The following is a 16,640-nucleotide window of genomic DNA, read 5'->3' as shown; positions in this document are numbered from 1 at the left end:
GGGTCAGGTCATGATCTCAGGGTCCTGGAATCAAGCCCCACATCAGGCTCCCTGCTCAGTGCTTCCTCTTCCTCAGTTCCTCTCCCCACTTGTTCTCTCTCAAATAATCTTTAAAAACATTTTTTAACATAAAAAAAGTCCCAAAAGGAGATACAGCCATAAACCTATCAATTCTATTCTTTTTAAAAGATTTTATTAATTTATTTGAGAGAGAGTAAACAGGGGGAAGTGCAGAGGAAGAAACAGACTCCCCTGCTGAGCCTGGAGCCTGACATGGGGCTTGATCCCAGGACCCTGAGATCATGACCTGAGCTGAAGGCAGATGTTTAGCCAACTGAGCCACCCAGGCACCCCTCAATTCTTTAAACTGTGATTTAACATTGGGGGGAAAATAATTTCAAGAGGTAACTGAAACAAAAATGTCATCTCCTCCCCAACTCTCAAAAATCACATCACACCGGAGTGCCTGGGTGGCTCAGTGGGTTAAAGCCTCTGCCTTTGGCTCAGGTCATGATCCCAGAGTCCTGGGATTGAGCCCTGCATTGGGCTCTCTGCTCAGCGGGGAGCCTGCTTCCCTTCCTCTCTGCCTACTTGTGATCTCTGTCTGTCAAATAAATAAATAAAATCTTTAAGAAAAAAAAAGAAAAGAAAAAAAAATCACATCACACCTCACGTAAGAGAGAAAAGAGCACCCTGGACAGTTAAAAACATGAGTACCAGTCTTAACTCTTCCATCAATTTGGGATGGTTTAGGGCCTATCAAAACCTTTGGGTGGAAAAAAAAAGAACTCAGGGCTACTTCTGTAAAAAGAGAAGTCTGGAGTAAATGATCTGACAACATTTTCAAAATTCAGGGTCTGGATCTATTCTTTTGTAACTATAGACTTTAGAGGCTTTTATGCGCTCATACACATAAGAAAAATACCACAAGACTTCCTTCATATTCTTAGTTATGAGAGCACATAAACACATGTAATCACTTGCTGAATCTATGACTAAGTATACACAGTCCACACCCACTTTTTTAAGAAGAAAATGCTTACTATTTAACACTAATAACCCTACTTTACAAGTAGCCAATATGATAAATTAGGTAACTTTTATTTTACACAAGCTAAATATCACACCATGGGTTATGAATCTGACCTGAAGGAAATAACAAACAAATTTTTTATTCTTCCAGGAGTCTTGTGGATTACATTGTTCTGACTGTTGGGAGTCATGTGAAATTTGAATGGTTTTTCCCATGGAATCAAAAATCTAACAGAGCCCTGTTCACCAAACTTGAGAATTCACCCCAAAGGGAACACTGTGCAGTACACCAGGAAACAAACAATATAAAGATGGCACAACCCCATAGAGGGAGATGGTCTTCCTTCCGACCTATCATCAGAAGGTCAACAGTAACCTAATGGTATGTCACAATGCCTACGTAACTTATCTCGCTTCAACACAGACATTTTATCATTTCACAAGAAGTACAGTATAATGAGATACTTCGAGACCACATTCACACAATTTATTACAATATATGTCATTATAATTGCTCCATTTTATTACTGTTGTTAATTTCTTACTATGCCTAATTTATAAATTAAAATTGATCACATCTAGGACAACTGATTGGCTCAGTTGGTAGAGCAGGTGACTCTTGATCTCAAGGTTCTGAGTTCAAGCCCCATGTTGGGTGTAGAGATTAAAAATAAAATATTTTGGGACACCTGGATGGCTTAGTGAGTTAAGTACCTACCTTTGGCTCAAGTCATGATCCCAGAGTCCTGGGATTTAGCCCCAAGTCAGGCTTCCTACTCACAGGGACCCTGCTTCTCTCTCTCCTCCCTGCTCATGCGCTCACTCTCCCAAATAAATAAATAAAATCTTTAAAAATTAAAATAAAATAAAGTCTTTTAGGGGTGCCTGGGTGGCTCAGTCAGTCAAGTAGCTGACTCAATTGATTTCGGGTCATGAGATCAAGTCCCATGTCAGGCTCTGCATTGGCCTTAGAGCCTGCTTAAGATTCTCTCCCTCTTCCTCTGTTCCTCCCTCCACCCTCGTGCACTCTCTCTCATACATAAATAAATAAATAAACAAACAAACAAACAAAATCTTCTTAAAATTAAATAAAATTGATCATATGTATATCTGTACAAGAAAAAATATAGTACGGAACTTCATCAACTTATGATGGAGTGATATCTCAATAACCCTATTATAAATTGAAAAAAATCCTAAGTCTAAAACACATTTAATACACCTAACCTACTGAACACTATAGCTTAGTCTCACCTACCTTAAGTGTGCTCAGAACATTTATATTAGCTTACACATGGGCAAAATAATCTAACACACAGTCTATTCTATAATAAAGTGTTGAATATCTCCTTTAATTTACAGAATACTATACTGAAAGTAAAAAACAGCTGTATGGGTACAAAATGGTTATAAGTGTATCTGCTGTTTACCTCATGGTCAGATGGCTAGCTGAGAGCTGCAGCTGCTGTCACTGCCCAGTATCATAAGAGAGTATCTCATACCAGGGTGCCTGGGTATGATAAAATAAATAAATGCATATTGCTTTCACCTCGTAAAGTCAAAAAACTATAAATCGAACCACTTTAAGTTGGGAAACATCTGTATATAGGGGGTTCACACTACCCAAAGTTTCAGGAATCCACTGGGAATCTTGGAGCATATTCTCTGCAGATAAGGGGGAACTACTGTACACAACAGAATCTTGCTTCTCTCTTTTACAACTGAAAAACCTTAACATGAAATGATTTATAATAAAAAGACACAAAAAGGACAGAGATCTTTAAATTAATCTTAACCTGCTATGTAAGTATCTATCAAATAGGTATCTATCAAAATAGGTTGTAATTTATCTCTGATAACAAAACTTAATGCATTCTTCTTATGAATAAAAACAAAGATTAATAATAGAAGAAAAATTAAATTAAATGGTACAATGGAGTGAATCGAAGAAGGGTTAGTATAAAGATTAAAAAAATAATATAAGCAATAGTTACTAGATTTACTAGCACCTCCTCGTCTTCCTAATCTTTTTTTTAAGACTTATTTATGTTTTTTAAAGATATTTTTTATTTATTTGACAGAGAGGTCACAAGTAGGCAGAGAGAGAGAGGGGAAGCAGGCTCCCCGCTGAGCAGAGAGCCCAATGCGGGGCTCAATCCCAGGACCCTGGGATCATGACCTGAGCTGAAGGCAGAGGCTTAACCACTGAGCCACCCAGGTGCCCCAAGACTTATTTATTTATTTGACAGACAGAGATCACAAGTAGGCAGAGAGGCAGGCACAGAGCAGTGGCGGGGAAGCCGGCTCCCCAATGAGCAGAGAGCCCAATGCCGGGCTCGATCCCAGGACCCTGGGATCACAACCCGAGCCGAAGGTAGAGGCTTCAACCCACTGAGCCACCCAGGCGCCCCCTTAAATCTTTTTAAAACTGTTATTTATTTATTTGAAAGAGAGCAACCAAAAGCAAGGTGAGGAACAAAGGGAGACACGGGCTCTCCATTTAGCAGGGAGCCGGATCAGGACTCAATCCCAGGACTCTGGGATCATGACCTGAACTGAAGGCAGATGCTTAACCGACTGAGCCACCCAGGTAGCTCCTAAATCTTATATTAATAAAAGTAGTTCCACATGTCAATGGCTTGTACTTACTCTAAGGAACAAAGAAAGGTGGTACCAGAAAACCATCACCTATAGTAAAAAACCCATATATTTTTATATCAGTTCCTGGTAATCAAATAGAAAACCCTCTATAAAAGTTAAAGACAAACAGAGCAACAGAACAGAATCCAAAAACAGACCCACATATACGCAAAATATTTTTAAAACAAAAAAGCAATCAACAGAGAAAGGGTAATTATTTCAAAAAAAGGTACTGGAACAAATAGATATCTACATCCAAAAAAATTTTTTTAAAAACACAAAACCTCCCATCCACACTTCTCATCATATACAGAAAAATTAACTCAAAATGCACCACAGACGTTATAAAATCTAAAACCATAAAACTTCTAGAAGAGAACATCAAGAAAATCATTCTGACCTTAGATAATCATTCTGATGTTAGATAATAATTTCTTAGATATAACAACTAAAACACAAACCATTAAAGAAAAAATAAAGTGGACTTCATTAAAAACTTCTCCTAAAAAGACACTGTAAACAAAACAAATAATAACCAAATGTATGAAATATAGTTTAAAATTAACTGTTTATAAGCATAGAAAAAAAATGAAAAGAGAACACACAGTAATGGAGGTAAGTTTTGGACTAAGAAAAATCAGAGTCTGAGTCACAGTTATGCCACTTATTAGCTGTGTACCCCTTGAACAAATTAACATAACTGAACTTCAGGTACCCAACCTATAAAATGGGGATAATAATAGAAACTATCTCATAGGATTATTTTAAGGATTAAACAAGATAATGAACTTCAAGTACTTAAAACAGTCCTCCATAGGTATGTTTTCAATCAATGTTAGTTATGCAAACATTTTATGCAAGTATTATAATAGCCGGTATTTCAAATGATGGGTTACAAGTAAGTTTTACTTTTCCTTATCTCCATATTGAGTTTTCAAAGTAACTATGTATTACATATTCCAAATAATAAAACTTAACTTTTTAGATCCCTAAATGATTACAAGTTGAAACAAATAAACCTAACTGTAGGGGCACCTGGGTGGTTCAGTGGGTTGAGCCTCTGCCTTCGGCCCAGGGTTATGATCTCAGGGTCCTGGGATCAATATCCACATCGGGCTCTCTGCTCAGCAAAGCGCCTGCCTCCCCCCCTCTCTCTGCCTGACTCTCTGCCTACTTGTGATCTCTCTGTAAAATAAATAAATAAAAATCTAAAAAAAAAAAAAAAAAAACAAAAACACCTGGGGCACCTGGGTGGCTCAGTGGGTTAAAGCCTCTGCCTTCAGCTCAGATCATGATCCCAGGGTCCTGGGACTGAGCCCTGCATCGGGCATTCTGCTCGGCAGGGAGCCTGCTTCCTCCTCTCTCTCTGCCTGCTTCTCTGCCTACTTGTGATCTGTCAAATAAATAAATAAAATCTTTAAAAAAAAAAAAACCTAACTGTACATAAAATTAATGACCATACCCAGAAAATTATTTCATTGACTCCAGAACTCAGTATTCTAACTGCATATTAGTGTGTTATGTTCCAAAAACATAAAGAACTAGAAAGATTTTAGATTTTTTTTTTGTTAGCGATAATATTAGTATTACCATTTTAAAGCCATTTTATGTGAATATCCAATATAGTAAATAATTACGCTTGTATTGTAAGGAACCAAGACTTTTTATGTAAGAGAGAGAAAAAAGACAATTACAATATTAAAGAAGTAAAAACCCTATAGTTCCTAAATCTGAATTATAAAAGTCAATATGAACTTGTGATTTTTAAAAAATGTGTGTAAGGGTACCTGGCTGGCTCAGATGGTATAGCATACAACTACTGATCATTAGTTTAAGTCCCATATGGTGCATGAAGCCTACTTAAAAATATAAAAAATTAGGGGCGCCTGGGTGGCTCAGTGGGTTGGGCCGCTGCCTTCAGCTCGGGTCGTGATCTCAGGGTCCTGGGATCGAGTCCCGTGTAGGGCTGGCTCTCTGCTCGGCGGGGAGCCTGCTTCCTCCTCTCTCTCTCTCTCTCTGCCTGCCTCTCTGCCTACTTGTGATCTCTGTCAAATGAATAAATAAAATCTAAAATATATATATATATATATATATATATAATTTTAAAAATTTTAAAGATTTTATTTATTGGGGGGCACCTGGGTGGCTCAGTTGTTATACATCTGCCTTCAGCTCAGGTCATGATCCCAGGGTCCTACGATCAAGCCCCGAATCGGGCTACCTGCTCCACAAGAAGCCCGCTTCCCCTTCTCTCACTCCCACTGCTGTAGTCCTTCTCTCACTGTCTCTCTCTCCATCCAATAAATAAATAAAATCTTAAAAAAATAAAAAAGATTTTATTTATTGGGACACCTGGGTAGCTCTGTCAGTCGAGCATCTGCCTTCAGCTCTGATCATGATCCCAAGGTCCTGGCACCGAGTCCCACATCGGACTCCTTGCTCAAGAGGGAGAGCCTGCTTCCCCCACTGCCTGCTGCTCCCCCTGCTTGTGCACAACCCCCTGCTCTCTCTCTGACAAATAAAATCTTAAAATATTTTTTTAATTGTATTTATTTACTTGACACAGAGAGAAAGAAAGTACAAACAAGCAGGGGAAACAGCAAGCAGAGGGAGAGGAAGAAGCAGTCTCCCTGCGGAGTAGAGAGCCTGACATGGGGCTCAATTCCAGGACCCAAGTGTCCTAACCTGAGCCAAAGGCAGATGCTTAACCAACTGAGCCACCCAGGCACCCCAAGAAAGAAAATAAAAAAATTAAAGATCTATTTATTTATTTCAGAGATAGAGAGTGAGCACAAGTTGGGGTAGGGCAGAGGAAGAAGAGAAGCAGACTCTCAGCTGATCAGGGAGCTCAACTCAGGGCTCGATCCCATGACCCTGAGATCATGAACCTAGTCAAAGACAGACACTCAACTGAATGAGCCACCCAGGTGCCCCCAAAATAATATTTTTAAAAATGTTAAATAAAAATATTTGTAGAAGCCAGGACAGTATCAGGGAGCATCCCTGGCACCACATGTTGAGCTCTTGATATCAGTTCTGCATTAATTCTTAAAGAAATGGTAATACAGGAAGAATTTGTAAGATTACCCTGGGCCATCTGTTGTATACAAAAAAAGCCTTTCAAAGATTTATAGTTCATGGGGCACCTGGCTGGCTCAGTTGGAAGAACAGGTGACTCTCAATCTTAGGGCTGTTGAGTTTGAAGCTCATGTTGGGTGTAAAGAGGACTTAAATAAATAAAACTCTGGGGGGAAAAAAGGATTTTAGATCAGCTACCAACCTGAAATGGTTCCCATTGATAAAAAATCTAACAACTTGGGGCGCCTGGGTGGCTCAGTGGGTTAAAGCCTCTGCCTTCAGCTTAGGTCATGATCCCAGGGTCCTGGGATCGAGCCCTACATCAGGCTCTTTGCTCTGCGGGGAGCCTGCTTCTTCCTTTCTCTCTCTGCCTGCCTCTCTGCCTACTTGTGATTTCTGTCTGTCAAATAAGTAAATAAAATCTTAAAAAAAAAAATGAAACAATTTGTTCATAAAAAAGAACACCTACAGGTAGAACATACAATTCTTGATCTTGGGGTTATAGGTTCAAACCCCACACTGGGTATAGAGATTACTTAAAAATAAAATCTTAAAAAAAATGACTATAATTGCTCAAATACATGGTATAAATTTAGGAGTTTATGATAATACTCAAAGAATAGATCCTTAGAAAACCAAGTTGGGGCACCTGGTGGTCTAGTCAGTTGGACATCTGCCTTCCGCTCAGGTCATCATCTCAGGGTCCTGAGACCAAGCCCTGGAGGGAGAAGCTCCCCCCACCCCAACTCATGTACACTCAATCTCAAATAAAAAATAAAATAAAATCTTTAAAGAAAACGAAAAGTCAAAAAGGGTGGGGGGCGCACCTGAGAGGCTCAGTTAGTCAGTTGAGTGTCTAACTCTTAATCTCAGCTCAGGTCTTGATCACACAGTTGTTGAATTCAAGCCCCACGCTGAGCTCTACACTAGGTGTGGATACTTCAAAAAAAAAAAAAAAAGAAAGAAAGAAAGAAAGAACTCAAAATAGTCTGTTACCATAAGAAGAAACTGTTACACTAACTCTTTACTTTGAAATTGATTAATGAAAAGAATGCAGCATTCATCCTCCCTTTTTTTATTTTTACTATTTTTTATTTTAATTCCAGTATAGTTAACATGGTATTATAGCAGCTTCAGGTATACAATATAGTAATTCAACAATTCTCATCATGGTAAATGTTCTCATCCACCCTTTCAAATAGGAACTATACTTCAGTATAATCCTGCTGCTGAGGGAAAGCTCTTTAGAGAAGAACAGTACTCAAAAACATAAATGTAACAGAATTAGCATGATGATGGTAACATTTCACAACTTTTTTCTAAATTTATTTATTTGAGAGTGAGAGAGAGTACAAGCAGAGGAAAGGGAAAGAAAAAGAGCAGACTCCCCGCTGAGCAGGGAGCTCAATCCCAGGACCCCAGGATCATGACCCAATCTAAAGGCAGACACCCACCGACTAAACCAATCAGGTGGAGCCCGCAACTCCTAATTAAGTAACTGATTCAAGTATCATTAGTGGATACTAAACGATTAAGTTAAGATTAATAGGAAACATAGGGCCTCTGGGTGGCTCAGTTAGTTAAGCGACTGCCTTCAGCTCAGGTCAGGATCCCGGTGTCCTGGAATCGAGTCCCCTATCAGGCCTCCCTACTCTGCAGGGAGCCTACCTCTTCCTCTCCCTCTGCCTGCCACTCCCCATTTGTGCATGCCCACACACCCTCCTGCTCTCTCGCTCTCTCTCTTGCATTCTCTCTCTGTCAAATAAATAAAATCTTTAAATAAAAAAAGATTAATAGGGAATATTATAGTAGAATATCAGGCTGACACCATCTGAACACAATAAAATCACTGAAAGTGATTTTATATATCCTACTGTGATGCAGAAGTAATTACAGAGCACCACCTATGTGGTGCTATTCCCCCCACCATCAGAAAATAAAAATAAAAAACATGAATTAAATCAAGCTTCTAGGGGCGCCTGGGTGGCTCAGTGGGTTAAGCCACTGCCTTCGGCTCAGGTCATGATCTCAGGGTCCTGGGATCGAGTCCCGCATCAGGCTCTCTGCTCCACAGGGAGCCTGCTTCCTCCTCTCTCTCTCTGCCTGCCTCTCTGCCTACTTGTGATCTCTCTCTGTCAAATAAAAAAATAAAATCTTTAAAAATAAAAAAAATAAATAAATAAATAAATAAATCAAGCTTCTAGGGCACCTGGGTGGCTCAGTAGGTTGTGTGTCTGCCTTAGGCTCAGGTCATGATCCTGGAGTCCCAGGATCAAATCCCAAGGCAGTCTCTCTGCTCAGCAGGGAGTCTCCTCCCCCTGACCCTGCCCCGTTTCACACTTTCTCTCTCTCTCTCTCTCCCAAATAAATAAATAAAATCTTTGAAAATTTTGTATTGTATTGCAATCAAGAAAATATTGCCCAAATACCCATAACCCAATGAATAATATGAAACAATTTTCAAATTTTAAAACTTGGATATACACCTTAAATATGTTAAAATTTTGTCAAATACACCACAAGAAAAAAAATACACATATATACCACAAGAGAACTGAAAAAAACAATAAATTATTAAAAAAAATAAACAAATCAAGCTTGTAACCATGGTTCAGTGGGTTAAGCCTCTGCCTTTGGCTCAGGTCATGATCTCAGGGTCCTGGGATTGAGTCCTTCATTGGGCTCTCTGCTCTGCAGGGAGCCTGCTTCCTATTCTCTCTCTCTCTCTCTGCCTGCCTCTATGCCTACCTGTGATCTCTGTCAGATAAATAAGTAAAATATTAAAAAAAAAAAAAAATAGAAGATAGGGCGCCTGGGTGACTCAGTGGGTTAAAGCCTCTGCCTTCGGCTCAGGTCATGATCCCAGGATCCTGGAATCAAGCCTCGAATCGGGCTCTCTGCTCTGCAGGGAGCCTGCTTCCTCCATTCTCTCTGCCTGCTTGTGCTCTGTCAAATGAATAAATAAAATCTTTAAAAAAAAAATTAGAAAAGCAAGTGGGAAAAAATAAAACCACAAGAATACAGATACTGAATGTAGCATAGCTACAGAACAAATGCCCTGGTTTCTCCAATGAATCAATCATATGAAAAAGGGGTACTTATCAAATAAAAAAGCCTTGGACATGAAAGCCAAATAAGTGATAAATACAGACCTTATCTGAACTATGAATGGCACAAACTGCTTGTAAAATGACACTTTTTTTTTTAAGATTTTACTTATTTATTGGAGAGAGAAAGAGCAAGCACAAGGAGAGGGAGACAAAGAAGTAGACTCCCTGCTCAGCAAGGAGCCCCAAGTAGAGCTCAATCCCAGGACCCTGGAACATGACATGAGCTGAAGGCAGTTACTTAACCGACTGAGCCATCCAAGAGCCCTAACACTTTTCTTTTTTTAAGATTTATTTATTTGAGAGAGATAAAGTATATGAGAGTATGAATGGAAGGCTCCAGAGAAGGAGATGAAGAATCTCCAGCAGACTCTGAGCTGAGAGCAGAGCCTGACTTGGGCTTGACCTGATGACCCTGACTGAGATCACAACCTGAGCCAAAACCAATAATTACATACTCAACCAACTGCACCACCCAAGCACCCCCTAAAGTGACACTTTTAAGACAGTAAGAGAAATTTTAATATAGATGGCATTAGATTATAAAGGACTTACTAATAATTATCATATGGGATAATAGCATGGTGGTTATGTTGTTAAAAGAAAGCCTTATCAGAGGTTCATAATAATGTGTTTACAGGAAAGTTGGGATTTGCTTTAAAATACTTCAGGCCCTGGGGCACCTAGCTGGTTCAGTCTGTAAAGCAAGTGACTCTTGATATCAGGATCGTGAGTTAGAGCCCCACAATGGGGGTAGAGATTACTTAAAAAATAAAAAAAAAAAAAACTTGGGGCACCTGGGTGGCTCAGTCAGTTATCAGCCCAACTTGATTTCAGCTCCAGGTCATAATCTCAGGATCTTGTGCTCAAGCCCCACATCAGGCTCTGCACTCAGAAGTCTACCTGGGACACTCTCTCCCTCTCCCACTACCTGCCCCCCAACCTGGTCACACTTTCTTTCCCTCTAAAATAAATAAGTAAATCTCAAATAAATAAACTTAAAAAAAAAAAAAAAAAAAAGAAGCATGCCTAGCAGAGAAGGGTTTCCTAAATGAAACAAAGAGCACAAACCATAAAAAAACTGAAATTTTGGGTGCCTGGGTAGCTTGGTGGGTTAGGCCGCTGCCTTCAGCTCAGGTTATGATCTCAGGGTCCTGGAATCGAGCCCTGCATCAGGCTCTCTGCTCAGCAGGGACCCTGCTTCCCTCTCTCTCTGCCTGCCTCTCTGTCTACTTGTGATCTCTCTCTGTCAAATAAATAAATAAAATCTTAAAAAAAATAAAAAATAAATAAATAACTGAAATTTCCAATTAATTAAAATTATGAACTTTTCAGGGCATCTGGGTGGCTCAGTTGGTCAAGTTGGTTGGTCTTTGGCTCAAGTCATGGTCCCAGGGTCCTGGGATCAAGTACAGCACTGGGCTACCCCCTCAGTAGGAGTCTACTTCTCCCTCTCCCTCTGCCTATTGCTCCCTCTGCTTGTGCATGTGTGTGTGCTCTGTCAAATAAATAAATAAAATCTTTTTTAAAAAAAGTCTTAAAAGTCAATCAGAAAAAGAGAAACAACTCAAAAGAGGCAAAGAACTTGAATATACACTTCACGGAAGAAGCACAAATAATGAACACATAAAAGGATGTTTAACTTAAGGAAATGTTAATAAAAACAAAATACACAATATTTCAAACCCACTAGGTTAGGAAAAAATTTAAAAGTTTGACAATATTGGGGCGCCTGGGTGGCTCAGTGGGTTAAAGCCTCTGACTTCAGCTCAGGTCATGATCTCAGGGTCCTGGGATCGAGCCCCACATCGGGCTCTCTGCTCAGCAGGGAGCCTGCTTCCTCCTGCCTCTCTGCCTATTAAATAAATAAAATCTTTAAAAAAAAAAAAAAAAGTTTGACAATATTGGGGCGCCTGGGTGGCTCAGTGGGTTAAGCCTCTACCTTCAGCTCAGGTCATGATCCCAGGGTCCTGGGATCGAGCCCCACATCGGGCTCTCTGCTCAGCAGGGAGCCTGCTTCCTCCTGCCTCTCTGCCTATTAAATAAATAAAATCTTTAAAAAAAAAAAAAAAGTTTGACAATATTGGGGTGCCTGGGTGGCTCAGTGGGTTAAGCCTCTGCCTTCAGCTCAGGTCATGATCCCAGGGTCCTGGGACCGAGCCCCGCATCGGGCTCTCTGCTCAGCAGGAAGCCTGCTTCCGCCTCTCTCTCTGCCTGCCTCTCTGCCCACTGCCTACTTGTGATCTCTCTCTCTGTAAAATAAATAAATAAAATCTTTAAAAAAAAATTAAAAAATAAATAAAAAATAAAAGTTTGACAATATCAAGTGTTGTGGAGGAAGTGAGGCAACCAAAACACATACTGCTGGCTCTTGACTCAGTAACCACAAGATTTACAAATACCATAAGCCAATTCAGTGACTCAACCACTAGAAGGGTTTGGTAAGCAATTAAGCAACTGATAATGACCAATCCAGACTTATGAGAACACATACAGACTACTGCCAAATACGAATTTTGGCCTTTCATGAACTGAATGCTACCTGACTCAGCAATACAAGTAAGAAAACTTTAGTCTCTTACCCAGTTTATCCAGTTTATTTTGTTAAGTACAAAATATTCAGGTATTCATCTCCTCCTAGAATACTAATGACATCTTAGTGACTACAATTTTAATGAACTATTATCATCCTAGTTACACTACTATTCCAAAAAGAACAAGTAGTTTTAAATGTCATTATTTTAAAAGCAGTGGTTATACTTTAAATTTACTTGACAGGAATTGGAACAACCTTGTGACTGCCTAAGAGTCACAAAGGTGTAACAGATATAGTTTGGGTACTGAAGTGTAACAAATTCAAGTCCAAATTCAGACTCTACCATTTTATCTCTGTAACCTTAAATGACTGAATTCACTGATTCTCAATTTCCTCAACAGCCAAAAAGCATGTGGATCCCAACCTGCCTACCTAATCATATTGCAAAGATTAAAAGATTATGTAAAGTGCTTAACAATGCCTTCCTCATTAGCTTAGGCCCAGTGTTAGCACTCTTCCCTTTTTAAATCTTGCTACTCTCACCTAAATTTTTTTTTTCAAAGATTTTATTTATTTATTTGACAGACGGAGATCACAGGTAGGCAGAGAGGCAGGAAGAGAGAGAGAGAAGAGGAAGCAGGCTCCCTGCAGAGCAGACAGCCCGATGCGGGGCTCGATCCCAGGACCCCAGGATCATGACCTGAGCCGAAGGCAGAGGCTTTAACCCACTGAGCCACCCAGGCGCCCCTCACCTAAAATTTTTAAAGCATAAAATTACAACTCTCAATTCATAGGAAAATATTACTCTTAATTCAAATAATTTCTAATATTACAAAATTGTGCAGTACAGGTTAGAAGAGAAACACCTGCTTACTTCTTCCTCTACCCGAAAGGCTTTCCTAAATTATTAGATTCTGGAAAAAACGACAGATTTTCACTTATCTTCATGATACAAAAGCAGGGATGCCCAAGCTATGCTAAAATCTAAACTCAGTTGATTTCTAAGATTCAAGGGTTTTTTGATTCTAAGAAAACCCCTTTTTTTGGGGGGGGGGGGTTGAGAATCTTAAGCAGGCTCCACACCCAACACGGAACCCCACGCGGGGCTCAATCTCATGACCCTAAGATCGTGACCTAAACTGAAATTGAGAGTTGGCTGCTTAACCTACTGAGCTACCCAGGCACCCAGAAAAAGCTATTTAATATTTAAAGTACTACAGACTAACTTTTGCATTTCTTAAAAAGCCTACCTAAAGAAAATTACCTGATTAATGAATTGATGGTACTGTTTTTTTTTGGCGGGGGGGGGGGGGGGGTTGCTTGTGGGAAAAAGATTTACTTAAAATAATCTCCATGTTAAAAAACTCAAAACAGGAGAGCCCAGGTGGCCCAGTCAGTAGGCCCAAACTCTTAATCTCGAGGTCATGAATTCAAGTCCATATTGAGTGTAGAGCTTATTTTAAAAACAAAACAAGGGGCACCTGGGTGGCTCATTTGTTAAGTGTCAAGCGTCTGCCTTTGGCACAGGTCAAGAGATCCCAGGATCCTGGGATCCAGCCCTGCATCAGGCTCCCTGCTCAGCAGGAAGCCTGTTTCTCCCTCTCCCACTCCCCCTGCTTGTGTTCCCTCTCTCGCTGTCTCTCTGTGTCAAATAAAATCTTCAAAACAAAACAAAAACTCTCAAAACATTCAATGATTTAAATGGAGATAAGGAAAAATTTAATACTGGCATTTATATTCTGGGGTGATGAAAATACATTTGTAATGCTGAAAATACTTAGAGATAGTCACGAAATTAAACTTCAAGAATCCTCATTTTACTCAGTGGGTTAAGCCTCTGCCTTCAGCTCAGGTCATGATCTCAGGGTCCTGGGATCCAGCCCCACATCCGGCTCTCTGTTCAACAGGGAGCCTGCTTTTCCCTCTTTCTCTGCCTGCCTCTCTGTTTACTTGTGATCTCTCTCTCTGTCAAATAAATAAAATCTTAAAAAAAAAAAAAAAAAGAATCCTCATTTTAAGTATGTTGCCATATTTAAGATACAAAAGAAAAGACGCACAAGATAAAGTGACATTTGCCAGTCTAAGAAATGTGAACTAACAACCACTGCAAGAACTGTCTATAGACCTAATATTATCACATCAGGACTTTGTTACTGTTATCGTAAAAATCAAAATGAAAAATAAAATCTCCCCTGGAGCAAATAGTACCTTATATGTTAATAAAAATAATTAGTAAAAAAATAAATAAAATAAAAAATAAAATCTTTCACAGGCTCTAGCTGGCTCAGCTGGAAGAGCATGCAACTCTTAATCTTGGAATTGAGTTCGAGCCCCACATTGCATCTGGAGATTACTTTAAAAATTTATAAAATCTTTCAGATCCACATATGTCAGAATGAAGTAATGGGTCAAAGAAAATTTCAGGAACTTCTTATAGCCACACTGTTTCATTTTCTTCCACAGTCATCATTTCCAAAGTAACACTTTTTCTTCCAACAAGGTAAGAGCAAGTTAGTAAGTTTTTTATTGTGCAGTGATACAGAAACATTAATTTTCCTATTTCCAAAATGAGAATGATTCTTAATGCAATGCATAGTAGGCATTAAATGTTAAATAATAAAAGAAAAACAGAATAGAACTGATTAGAAATAAAAATCTAATTTATAACATTCCACTTAATAAGTTAATGCAGAAAATGCAATTCTTTAAGACTATGAAAATTTCACATTCTTTGTTATAAAATAATAACACAAACTTTCAGTTTAACTAGTTCAGGACATTAATTAGAAAGAACTAGCTATCACTAAAGATTAAGTGCCCTGTCTTCCCCCGATCAAGTGTGACAAAATTCCAAAAAGAAAGATCCATCATGTCTATCCAATTTCTCAAGTGCTAATAACTACAACTGAGGAAAGAGAAAAAACACTAATAAGTTAGAACACCAAGTATTTAATAGTTAACTAAGTTACCAAATCTCGTTTTCTAACACTCTATGGTGTTTAAAAACTCAATTTTTTATTTCGGCTTAATATAAAATGTATTTTGATTTTCAAGAGGCTAGTCTGTGTGGAGACAATCAAAGGTCAGAGATCCCTGATAGGTATCAAATAAATGACAAGTTGATGTTCCACAGTGAAGATTTGGGACTGCTTCTGAGGCCCAAGTGGACTGTACAGGTTAAGGCTCCACCCAGGAAATAAACAAAAGAGCAAATATAAACATACTGGAGAAGACCAGACAACGTCAAAGAAATCCCCAAAGACCCCTCACCCTGGCTCCTGGTTCCTCCCTTTCTCCCTAATCTCAACGCCTCTGGGAGAAGTAAATCTGCATCTCACTTCCCTAACTCAATCTCAACTCCCTATCACTCGCCTTCTTTACTAAAACCTGGATCCTCCTCCCCGACATCCTCTAATTCCCACCTAGCTCTCACTCCAGCCAGATACACATTTACTGCGCCTGTCTTCCAGTAAGGTATTAGTCCCCTTAATCCGAATTCATTTTTCGCATCCCATCTGCCTTCCGCCCTTTCAACTCTGGTCCCCTTACTCCGACCTTTCTCCCAGAATCCTCACCAAGTCACGGATCTCTGGCCCCTTTTTCCTCCTACCCCCTCAACTATACCTCCTTTCTTCCCACTTAGCCTCCAACCTCTTCCCAGGGAATCCTCCCCGTTCAGTCTCCCGGTACCGGTCCCCTCCCCCAACTCCGCCCCTCTCTCCCCCCCCCCACTTCTCCCAGCGGGAGGCCCCCTCACCTGAACGCCGCTGCCGCTGTCGTCCCAGAAGCCGAAACGCGCTGGCGCCGGACGGCCTTTCAGGCTCGGTCCCCGCTGAGCTCCTGACGACCCTAGGGAAAGCGAACGCCACCACCTCCAACTCTGCCCGCCCCGGGCCAGGCCGTCACCGTAGCCACTGCCAGTACCACAGCCGCCATGTTGAAGTCCTACTTCCCTCCTCCTTCCCCTCACCACTCCGCCTCTTTGGGCGTCTGGCGTCACGGCGCCGCGCTCCACCCTCCCTGGGCCAATGGGAGGAGCCGACAGTGACGTAACTAATCTCTCTTCCACGCCCCACAACTCCAGTTACCTGGACCGCTGCAATTGGAATGGGTGGACCTTGCAATGGGAAGGCTGGGGGTCACTGAAAGGGTAAGGTGTAGAGGCTGGGGCCCAGGTAAGCACCTGAGAGGTTGGAACCGCCAAGGGACGCACAAAGACTTGCTAATGAGACCTATTTGGGAATCAG

The 16,640-nt window shown here is 40.3% G+C and overlaps 1 protein-coding gene across 5 annotated transcripts in view; it reads right to left on the bottom strand.

Annotated features, from left to right (window-relative positions):
• The window catches only part of UBAP1 (ubiquitin associated protein 1), a 61,425-nt gene extending 45,040 nt beyond the window's left edge, over positions 1-16,385 (bottom strand). For 2 of the 5 annotated variants that reach the window (XM_082694613.1, XM_082694614.1), the window contains exons 1-2: positions 16,151-16,353; positions 2,463-2,542 (exon numbers count right to left, since the gene is read on the bottom strand). The gene's annotated coding sequence lies outside the window, so the exon portion shown is untranslated. Of the gene's footprint in view, positions 1-2,462; positions 2,543-16,150 lie in introns of all 5 variants that reach the window. The other 3 variants (XM_082694612.1, XM_082694616.1, XM_082694615.1) reach the window with 3 other exon arrangements.
• Between the last annotated feature and the right edge of the window lie 255 nt (positions 16,386-16,640).

The sequence above is a fragment of the Mustela nivalis genome (assembly GCF_964662115.1).
Source record: "Mustela nivalis genome assembly, chromosome: 13".
Taxonomy (NCBI): domain Eukaryota; kingdom Metazoa; phylum Chordata; class Mammalia; order Carnivora; family Mustelidae; genus Mustela; species Mustela nivalis.
This window is presented reverse-complemented; position numbering and strand designations above follow the sequence as displayed.